Source organism: Vigna radiata, unplaced genomic scaffold, assembly GCF_000741045.1.
Source record: "Vigna radiata var. radiata cultivar VC1973A unplaced genomic scaffold, Vradiata_ver6 scaffold_7, whole genome shotgun sequence".
Taxonomy (NCBI): Eukaryota; Viridiplantae; Streptophyta; class Magnoliopsida; order Fabales; family Fabaceae; genus Vigna; species Vigna radiata.
This window is the reverse complement of record NW_014543262.1, coordinates 369,313-380,381: the sequence shown is the minus strand read 5'-3', so window position 1 is coordinate 380,381 and position 11,069 is coordinate 369,313. Positions and strand designations below refer to the sequence as shown.

The window sequence follows — 11,069 nt, the reverse complement described above, 5'->3', positions numbered from 1 at the left end:
ACATGTGCACTCCAAGTATTTCAGCCGAGGCACTCCATGATGTGTAAATGTGATGGTATGAAACATGTGCCTTCATGATGTAGCTCCATCCTTGCTAAGCTCACCCCCTTTTGTGTAAAATGACTTCTTTGTCCTTCTTCTTGGGTTGGTTTGGTCCATGCTAAATCATCTAGTTGTCCATGATCTCCTAGCTTTATTAGACCTACAAAACACATATAAACATATTAAAGAGAAGTCTTCTAAGACTTAGAGAAAGAAAATTAAGAAAAAGTCTTTCTTTACTTCCTTTTCTTAGCCTTAGCTTTAGTTAGTACTCTTTTGAATGGAATGCCCTAAATGAGTTTCCATCAATAACTGTTTCGGTTGTAGGGTCACACTAACTCCCAACACCTACACAATTTGTCTTCTGGACATCCGGTCACACCTTCCATCTCCTTGCTCCCTTTGTTTCATTTAGTCCTTGTATTTCCTTCACAATACGATCTGGCCGGACACCAGCCAAAGATTCTCCGACGCTCAAGTCAGTATACAGTGCACTCTAGAGATGGAGAGAGAAAGAGAAAGCTGAAGTAAATGCGCAGTAACCAACTAACTTCTACTATTGACCTCTATTTATAGTTTTTGCTATGGGCACGTGATTAGCAAAACCTTAATCGCGGCCCAATTGTTGGCCCAATACCCTTAATCGTGTTTTACCTTAATTATGTCTTAATGCTGCCTTTCGATCTGCGCTGGACGGTATACCTAGGACTAACGTTCCTTCGTGAACATTATGATTGAGACAAGGTTAACATGTCGTTGATAGGCCGGGCGTTGCACCCACGCCGATTATCTTGGACAACCTGACTTGAACAGGATCTGCTCCATAGGCTCATACTTCTATATCCTTAAGTTGACCTGGCGGGCGGATGCTGTGCCCGTGCCAAACACGTTGCCGGACGTCTTTCATATGCCGCCCGGTCCCTATGGTACACAGGCCCCCCAAGCCTTAAGCGATGCAGTGGCTATAAGGTTTGAAGAGAAGTCCGGGTGTCCTTGGGTTGGACTGTTGACCTATCGCCTATGACGTGGGAACGTTTGGGTGGGAAAAGACAAGTGTCATCAGTAGGGGGCTGTCAATTCCTGGCAGTTGTAACGTCCACAGATCTGGGCCGTTGAACGTGGTAGTCTTGAACGGTGAGGATGCGTTGCAGTTTTTCAAAAAATTTCTATAAATATGGTGCTGAGTTCAGCCATCGTCACGTTTTCTCAACTTCTTTTCCTTTCAAGCTTCTGCATCCGTTTTCCCCCAGGTAATAAGATGACTATTGTTGACGTTGAGTCTTCACTGGAGTCGTCAGGTCAGGATGGCGGCGGCGTGGGGAGTGGCGATGGTGGTGAGGGCAGCAACTACGGCGGTCAGTCTTCTTCCCCGGGCTTTGTGTCTTCTCCCTCAGGCTCTGCATCTTCTTCCCTGGAGGCCCTCTCTGAGTCCGAGCTGACCAACGCCATCTTCGAGATGGCTACTCGTACGACATCGATGGCTGGGTATCAAAGGGAATTTGCTGGTCGCCGCGGGGCAGCGAAAGTGCAAGCGGAGCTGGTTGAGGAAAGACGGGCGACCGCTGTCCTGCGTGGGGAGTTGGAAGCCTTGAGGGTTGCCCATGAGGAAACAGGAAAGCGTTCGGCTGAGATGCAGATGGAGCTGATAAAGACTACCTCGAAGCTGGCTGAGACGGTCGATCTGCTGAAGAAGGCTCGTGCCACTAATGCTACTTCGCTGAGGAGTGCAACCAACTAAAGTTAACAGTTATTCGCCAAAAAGAGGTGGAGTGCGGGCTCCTAAAAAAGAATGCCGCCTTGACCTAGGAGTTGGCGGGGGCGAAGGAATAGGTTGTTGAGCTGAATGCTAGCATTGTCGTGGAGCATGAGGAGGGGTTCTAGAATTGCGACAGGCGGCCGTCCTTCTAAATGTTCATGAGGCTTTTGATATTGGCTTCGACATTGTGTACAATGGTGAGTTAGTGCACCTTGGTCCGTCGGCCGCCTCTGAAAATCCTGCTGACCCCGAGAGCGTTGAACCGATCATAGCCAAGGAAGCCGACGACAAGGAAATAGCCGACGATGATGATGAGGCCGACGAATAGATGGGTTGTCTAGATTTTACTTTGTAAATTTTTAGGTTGGTTAGGTGATGACTGAGGAGGGAGACGAATCTGCTGAACCGAGAGAGATTTCCCAAAGTGAAAAGTTGCTGGACTTCAAGAATGCACCGTCAAGATTCAACTAGGAGTGCTTCTCGATAACTCCAGCAAAATGACCGATAGTGGAGAATATGGCCATGGCAGCAGAAGAAGTGTAGTTTAGAGATAGGTGGAGATGGATGTTATGCTTAAGGAATGACTACAACTCAGGCAGCCTTCCATACAAGGAAGGAAGTTGCAAGGAAAGATTTAAGCTAGGACAGACTTTCGGAAGGAGAGTTGGCAAAGGCAAATCTCAGCAGAAATTTCATTCATCCAAAAGTATTTTACAAGGGAAGATGCCATGAATTTATAGACTATTCATGGAGCTGCAGAGTGAGAATGATGAACCAGAAACATGGATCAGCTGCCACGTGTTAACCCATGTGTAAAAGATGAACCTTCTAGAAAGGCTTATTCAAAATGTGCTAAAAAGAAAAGAACACGTGGTCTGGTGCTGACTGAAGAAGATCTTGCCGTGGTGTATACTTAGCAAAGGGTGGTGGTGCAGCTAGCAACTTTGTCATGTGGACGGATTTGCCCCATCTCTTGGTGTCTCCAAATTCCACTTAAAATGAAGGAAAAGAACTTTTTCCCTGTTGTGCCCTGTTGTGTCCATATCTTCAAGCTCTTCTTGGATTCTTCTACCCAAACTTAATTTTTTTTTATGACGTTGTAACAATCGACAACCGGATGGTACACAATTGGTGTCCAGTTTTTGGATACTTCATTTTGATTAATGGACATTTTCATTCACTGCTATTAATTTCGTCGTTGGTTTTATTATTTCTGAGTTTCATTTTTCGCAAACCAAGTGGTTTTGGCGGATTGTCTTGTGTTGGGGGCGACAGGACATTGCCGTTCACCGCCCGACCATGTTGAAAGGATATTTCCGTTCATCAACTTGGTTAGTTTTGTTGAGGGTTGGCAGGGCATTGCCGTTCACAGCCTGGCCAAGTTGACAAGAGATTTCTGTTCATCAACTTGGTTAGTTTTGCTAAGGGTCGGCAGGGCATTGGCATTCACCGCCCGGCCAAGTTGGCAGAAGATTTCCGTTCATCAACTTGGTTAGTTTCGCTGAGGGTCGACAGGGCGTCGATGTTCACCGCATTACTTAATCGCTTTGGTGCCTTTTTGAATTTCCATTTGCAAAGATTAAGTTACATGGAAACATCTTGTCATCTCATTCAAAATCACAAAATTGTACAGTTACATCCTGCATTAACTAAAATAAAATTTTAAATGGGACGCGTTACACGTATTAGGTACGGGGCGGCCGTCTGAGCAGGAGAGGCGCTAGGCACCATTTCCCAGTGCTTCTATAACTTTAAAGGGGCCTTCCCACTTCGTCGCCAGCTTTTCGTGGGAGGTCGCCTGACGAGCTTCCCCTGTCTTTCGCCACACGGGGTCCCCCTCTTGGAAGCTTCGAGGGCGAACTTGGTGTTGTACCTTCGTTCCACCATTCGGCGACAAGCTTCCGCCCTGAGCACCGCCCTGTCTCGCCGTTCTTCCAGGTATTGAGCTCCACTCTAAGCTCTCGGTCGTTCAACTGGATATCTTCTATTTTTCTTCGAAGGGACGACTCCCCCAGCTCAACAGGCAGCATAGCGTTGGTTCCGTATGTTAAACTGAAGGGGGTCTCCCAATGAGGGGTACATCTATAAGCCCATAAGACTTCCGGTAGTTCGTCTACCCATGCCGCCTTCTTCTCTCCTAGCCTCTTCTTCAATTCGGCGACTATTGTCTTATTGACGACCTTAGCTTGGCCGTTCGTCTGGGGGTGCTCTACAGAGCTGGTGGTGTGCGTAAAATTGCTTCAGCTTCCTGTCCATGAATTGACGTCCATTGTCCGTGATTATTGTCTTGGGTAGCCCAAACTTGCAAATTAATTTCCAGCAAAACCTTTGCACCTGAGCCGTCGTTATGGATGCCAGTGGCTCGGCCTCGACCCATTTGGTAAAATAGTCGATCGCCACTAGGAGGAACTTTTTCTGAGCACGGCCGGGAGGGAATGGACCGACAATGTCCATCCCCAATTGGGCGAACGGCCAAGGCGACACGATCGTGTGAAGTGTATCTGGAGGCGTGTGTGTCATTGGAGTGCTCCTGGCGACACGATTTAGTGTCTTCCTCCATCATCGGCCAAAAATATCCGGTCGTGGACATCAACAGCGTGGATCGACCGCAAGGCCTGTGAACCCCCTGAAATAGTGTTGATCATTCCTCTCAGTGGGCGATCGTGGTTCTTCCTCGACTTCGGCTTCTACTTCATCTTTCGCTTCTCGGGCGGACGTCGCATCTATAACGACCGCCTTCACTACTGTTGGGTCTCCTCTCATTAATTCTCCTCGGGCTTCACCCATGGGGACTCCTGATCTTCGCCGGGGACTTATCAGGCCGATCCGTTTTCACGTAACCTTGTAATCGACCCGCCCGGACCAACTCCTCGATTTTGTCTCTGAGGGTCACGCAGTCTTTAGTGTCGTGGCCCATGTTTTGATGGTACAAGCAATGCTTATTGCTGTCTGCCCTGGGCAGAGTGGGACGTTTCAGGGCGTCTGAAGCAGCTGAGTGCTAAGTTTTCAAGGACAAAGTCAAGAGATTAGATATTGTACGTTTCACAAGAATAATTGATTTCAAGAGAGGATAAAATAAGAGGAGTTTGGGTAAGCATTGCAAAAGTGTTAGATGGTTTTAAAGCTCAAGTTAAGAAAGGAATAAGAATTCTGAAGTGGAATAAAGGGAATCAATGTTTAAAAAGGAATTAGAAGAAGAAAAGTTTGAGAAACAATTGTGTAAGACATAGAGCATATTTAAGGGTGTGTAATAAAAGGTGTAATTTCCAAGATGGAGAGAACATGAAGTCTGTGAGGAGAATTGAAGTATTGTAGGGTTGTGAGTTGAATAATAATCAGATGGAGTGGTTAAGCATTAATCGCAAATGGATATTGTATAAGGATGTTTTAAGATTAGTGGTTCGTATAGAAGAAAGGTTTTATCATTGGCTGAGATTAGAGATTTCAAGTGTTGAAGGAAGGAGTACATCGAAATATCAGTTTAGTAAGAAAGTGTAAGGTTAGAGACGTTCAATATACGTTGTGAAAGAGGGTATCGCGAATAATCAAAGAGTCTGGGTTGATTGAGACGTTCAAAGTTATGAAGTTGCATGTTGTGGTAAAGGCAGTTTTTATCGGGTGTGGTTTTATGGTGATGTTCAGTGTTCGGCTAAGTTTGATCAAGAGAGAAGTGAATGATGGATTGTAGAAGGCAGTGAGTTGGTAAGTTTAGATAAGATCAGAGGAAGAGGATTGGTGTTACTGGTTAAGGGTATCTTAAGGGCTCGGGTTTGAAGTTTATATGGAGTGGTTTCATGGCAGGAAAGGAAAGCAAAGGTGGTGCATCAAGTATAGTTGAGCGAAGGATGGAAGCAAGTGTTATGGGAATTCAAGATGTTTGTCAAGTGCAAGTGAAGAAAAGATGATGTTGTTCTTTAGTAAGTTTGAGGTGTGATTCAAGGGAGGTTTGTTGTTTACGTGTTAGACCATTAAAGGTTTATGTAAGTAAGAATAAAAAAGGAGTAAGTTAGACACGTGTGAGACACGTGTAAGGAGAGGGTAGAATGTTATAGTTTGTTAGGAGAGAGAGGGTATAAATAACGAACCAAATAGAAGGAGAGGGGTATTAGATATTTGGTGCCTTTTGGGTAGAGACTGGATCGTTGTTCAAGTGGAGGAAGGGAGGTTTCTTTGGGTAGGATACTTACATGTATTTTCTTTTTTCGATACATTACAGTGTTAATATAATACATACATATACTGCCATATTCTGTTGTGTTAAGAGTTGGGTGAGAAGAGAGTGATCTGTTTTGGTTCCCTGAATAAACGAACCTAACAGCTTTGGTCCGACCTGCCGGATCTGTGTCGGAGGGAAGAAGAGCGAGCGAGGAAGAAAACCATAGCGAAGAAGAATGGAGGGAAAATTAAACGCATAGAAGGAAGAATGACGGCGATGGAGTCATTAATGGAGGAATTGAAGGCGGCGATGCGAGCGACGACTCTAGAGTTCCAACGAGCTTTAGGACGACGAACCAGGAACCAACATCAGAGCTCCGAAGGAAGTCCCGATTCTGTCGACGCTGAACACGAACGGCGACCACCAGAGAGTTCGGAGGACGAAGCCGAAGAGGACAGAGGAGACGTGCAACGTAGCTGGATGAAGATCGCTGAACTACCAACGTTCGAAGGAGTGGACCCGTGGGCTAGATCGCAAAGGCAGACAAACTCTTCGAACTCCAGAGCATGACGGAGAAGATGAAGCTCGTCTATAGATGCATGGAGGGAGGTTTAGCAAGCTTCTGGCGGAAGAAACCCACACATCCGACGTGGAGAGGTTCACCGATGCTCTGACGCAAAGGTTTGGCAGACTAAATCGGGGCACCGTTTGTGAGGAGCTGGCAACGGAACAACAGGAGGGGAGCGTCGACAAGGACATCCAGGAGCTGGAAATTCTGGTGCCACAAGCATCGGGAAAACCACATCACTCCTCATTTTTTGTTTCTGTCGATCTTGGAGCTAACATTATAAATGGTGTTGAGGCTGCGGGGGCTACTGAGCGAAGACCAGATACTTATTCGTTGATTGGTGATCAGTTGGATCTTGGGTCGACAATGTTGAACAGTGATTGTGATAGGTTTCTGATAAAGAAACCTTATCTCTCACCCAAACAATCTCTCGTAAGCAAATCAGAAGGTATGTATAATCTTCTGGTTTTATTGAACTCTAAGAAAGAATACAAGAATAAAAGGTACAAAGGAAGCTTAACCTTTCCCAACAAGGATACCCAATCCTGTTTAGAACTATTAACAGTCAAAAAGTCCATTCTTCTATTACACACATCTATTTATACAGAATTAAGTTTCCCCCCTTTCTAACTGTCTGACAGTTAGGCCAACTAATAACGACTAATGCTTCACTTGCTCTTCTTTCTCCTAACATACACTTGCTCTACCCTTAAAAAATGCGGTTTACCACTTCAGTCTACCATCCGTCTTAGGATGGTACGCCGTGCTCATTTTGAGCTGTATTCCCTGCATCTTGAATAATTCCTTCCAGAAAATACTCAAGAATAAGGGGTCTCTATCACTCACCATAGATACTGGAATCCCATGCAACTTGATGATCTCTTTGGTGAACACGTCAGCTACGGTTTTGGCTGAGTATGGGTGTTTCAACGCCATAAAGTGCGCATACTTACTCAACCTATCCACCACCACCATAATGGCGTCATACCCTTGTGACTTTACTATGAAATCCAAGCTGATTTCCTCCCACACTACATGAGGAATTAGTAAGGGTTATAACAGCCCTTGAGGAGATGCTGCCATGTACTTATGTTGCTGGCATACTACACAACTCGCTACAAATTCCGTGATCGTCTTCTTCATTCCCACCCAATACAAGGATTGGGCTATCCTCCTATATGTACGGTAGACTCCCGAGTGCCCCTCAGTTTTAGTTACATGGAATTCAGCAAGTAACTTTGGAATCCAAGTCGAACTGGATGATATCACCATCCGACCTTTGTAATGCAATCATTCATTCTCCAAAGTGTATGCTCCATGAGAGTTGGAATCCTGTTTCAGATCAGCAATCACTTTCTGCAATGCTACAAGTAGAAAATAATATTGAAATTTATTATTTAGAATTGATTGAAAATACATTCTCATATCCTCTATTTGTAACATTCTAATTCTCCTAAAAAAGGAAATAGAGAAACTAGGAAACAAAATAAAATAAAAGATTGTATATCTACTTTATCTAATTAGGAAGATTCTAAATCAATCTTCTCTAATTACAACACTCCCCCTCAAGTTGGTAAATGAATATCAATCATTCCCAACTTGCCTACAAGATTTTGAAATCTACCCGGAGGAAGCCCTTTTGTAAAAATATCTGCTATTTGAAGTTCTGTAGGAACATGAGTTGTAATCACAAAGCCTCTGTCAAGATTATCTTTTATGAAATGTCTATCAATCTCAATGTGCTTGGTTCTATCATGTTGTACTGGATTATGGGCTATGCTCATGGCAAACTTATTGTCACAGTGTAGTTGTATCGGGTTCTCCACTTTGACTTTAAGATCATCCAAAATGATTTTCATCCAGAGTCCTTCACACATTCCTTGAGCAAGAGCTCGAAATTCAGCTTCTGCACTAGAATGAGAAACTCTATCTTGCTTTTTGCTTCTCCATGTTACCAGACTATCTCCAAGAAACACACAATACCTAGAAGTAGATTTTCTGTCAGTAATAGAACCTGCATAGTCAGCATCAATATATATCTTCATAGTCAATGTGTCTTCCCTTTTGAATAATAGCCCCTTTCCTTGACTTGACTTCAAGTATTGAAGAATTTTGTCAACTGCTTGCATGTGTCTCTCTCTTGGATCATGCATAAATTGGCTCACAACAATAACTGCATAAGCAATGTCTGGTCTTGTGTGTGATAGATAAATTAATTTTCCTACCAGTCTCTGATATTGGGCCTTCTCTACAGAAGTACTTTCTTCATATCCCATTTTGTGATTCTGTTCTATAGGAACTGTTGAAGTTCTACATCCCAACTTTCCTGTTTCTTTGAGGAGATCAAGTACATCTTTCCTTTGGGAGATGAAAATTCCTTTCTTGGAGTAGGCAACCTCTATTCCAAGAAAATATTTGAGTTTTCCTAGGTCTTTCATTTCAAATTGAGTAGCCAATTTATCTTTTAATGCCAATTTTTCTGTTTCATCATCTCCTGCAGTAATCATATCATCTACATAGACAAGTAATAGAGTGAATTTACCTGTAGAAGAGTGCTTTATGAATAGAGTATGATCTCCTTGGCTTTGTCTGTATCCTAAGGAAACCATTGCTTTTGTAAATCTTCCAAACCATACTCTAGGGGATTGCTTAAGACCATACAATGCTTTCTTCAGGAGGCATACCTTGTTTCTTTCATTTTTCACTTCAAAACCTGGGGGAATCTCCATGTACACTTCCTCATCTAGATTTCCATGAAGAAAGGCATTCTTTACATCCAGTTGGTGTAAGTTCCATCAAAAATGGGCAGCCAAAGCGAGAATAACTCAAACTATATTCATCTTTGCCACTGGGGCAAATGTCTCCTCATAGTCAATCCCATAAGGGAGACGTGCGCCGCACACGTAGAAGAGAGTGACGCACGCGTTCGAGGGAGAACTCTTAAGCAAGATCGACTTCAAACTCTGAAGAGTGGAGAAGTTCGAAACACTCAAGGCCTTAGACGATCCTGAGTGAAGAATGAAGGAGAGAATGAGGGACAGAAGAATAAAGGGAGAATAAAGGAAGAATTTAAGTTTATGGGGGAGTTTGTTGGGATAAACTTAAATTTAGAGATTTATTATTTTGTTAGTTTTGAGTCTAGTAATATTTGGTTTGATTTGATATAGATAAAATAGGATGGATAACTATGATTTTGGTTTATCTAAGTAGAATATTATTTTGTGATAGAATAAGGAGATTTTATTTTTAGGTAAGTTGATATTTTATTGTCAGTTTTTATGATTTGTAATTGGCCCAAGGTCCAATTTGCACCTATTTAAAGGTTGTCAAAGTTTAATGAAAATAACTCACCATGGATTGAAGAGTAATATTATTTGTGTGGGTCAAACCCACAATGGATTGAAGAGTAAAATTATTTATGTGGGTTCACCGTTTTTCCCAACAGGTGGTATCAGACCCCAACAGTGGTATTAGAGCTAATGGTTCAAGACAGGGTTCAGCCGAGTACGTTCCCCCATGATCAGGTGAGTCAGGCAGGAGGCCAGTGGTCGCCGAATGAGTCATGAGAGGTGGGGAGAGCAAGTGAAATTGTCAAGTGTTTGACCATGGATTGAGAAAGAGAAGTGATGACTCGAGGAGAAGTCAACCCCTTAGTAGAACAAGCCGATAACTCCAAAAGCTTCTCCCCCTAGGTTTCAGATTCTTCACCCACTTCTTCCTCTTCATCTTCCGCTAACAGCAACACCCTTAAACTCTTCTCAGCACATCGATGGCTGGGTGCGAATGGGCCACAGCACCGGAAACAACGGCCCTCATCCTTTCTCTTGAGAAACTCTGGGTATGGTAGGTTTCTCACCATTCTTCCCCAATTATCGCTTCCACTTGTAATATTCGGCCTCATATTCACGTTCGCGACGCCTCCATCTCTTCTCGCATTCCCCGCGTTCTCCATTCTTCCACTCTGGTTCGTCGGGTAACGACTCTGTTCTGTTTGTATCACACTGCCCGTGGATCGCGCCCCTACGGGGTTTATCTTGAACCCACTCACGAAACTCCCTTGTGCTCTCACCATCGCATCCTCCACATCCCGAGCGACACGCATTGCCTCCATCAAATCCGGTGGGTTCTAGATTCTCACCTGGCCCTTCACGTCCTCTCGCAATCCTGCGAGGAAATAACCGAGTACTTGCTCCTCGGGTATACCCCTCGTATGTCTCGTCAATACCTCAAAGTTGCGAACGAATTCTTCCACCGTGCCCTCCTGTTGCAACGATGCCAACCTCTCGAACACCGTCCCTTTAAATCCCCCATCGAAACGGTTGATCATCGCCGCCTTCAATCCGTCCCACGAGCGATTTCTTGCCTTTTCTTTCCAGAAAGTAAACCAGTACGCTGCGCTTCCCTCCATACTTACGTACGCGATTTCCACTTTGTTAGATATTGTGTTTATTCCATTTACATGTTCATTTGTATTTGGGCTTAGCCCACACTCTTATTATTATAAATACATTACCCTATGTGTATACACAGACACATAAGGGAGATTT

The 11,069-nt window shown here is 44.0% G+C and overlaps 1 protein-coding gene across 9 annotated transcripts in view; it reads right to left on the bottom strand.

Annotated features, from left to right (window-relative positions):
- Positions 1-11,069, bottom strand: part of LOC106753884 — a 25,324-nt gene that overhangs the window by 5,916 nt on the left and 8,339 nt on the right. Inside the window, exon 3 of one of the 9 annotated variants that reach the window (XR_002666845.1) lies at positions 7-202. The exons of the other annotated variants lie outside the window; for them this stretch is intronic. The gene's annotated coding sequence lies outside the window, so the exon portion shown is untranslated. Of the gene's footprint in view, positions 1-6; positions 203-11,069 lie in introns of those variants that run through there. 9 annotated transcript variants of the gene reach the window in all.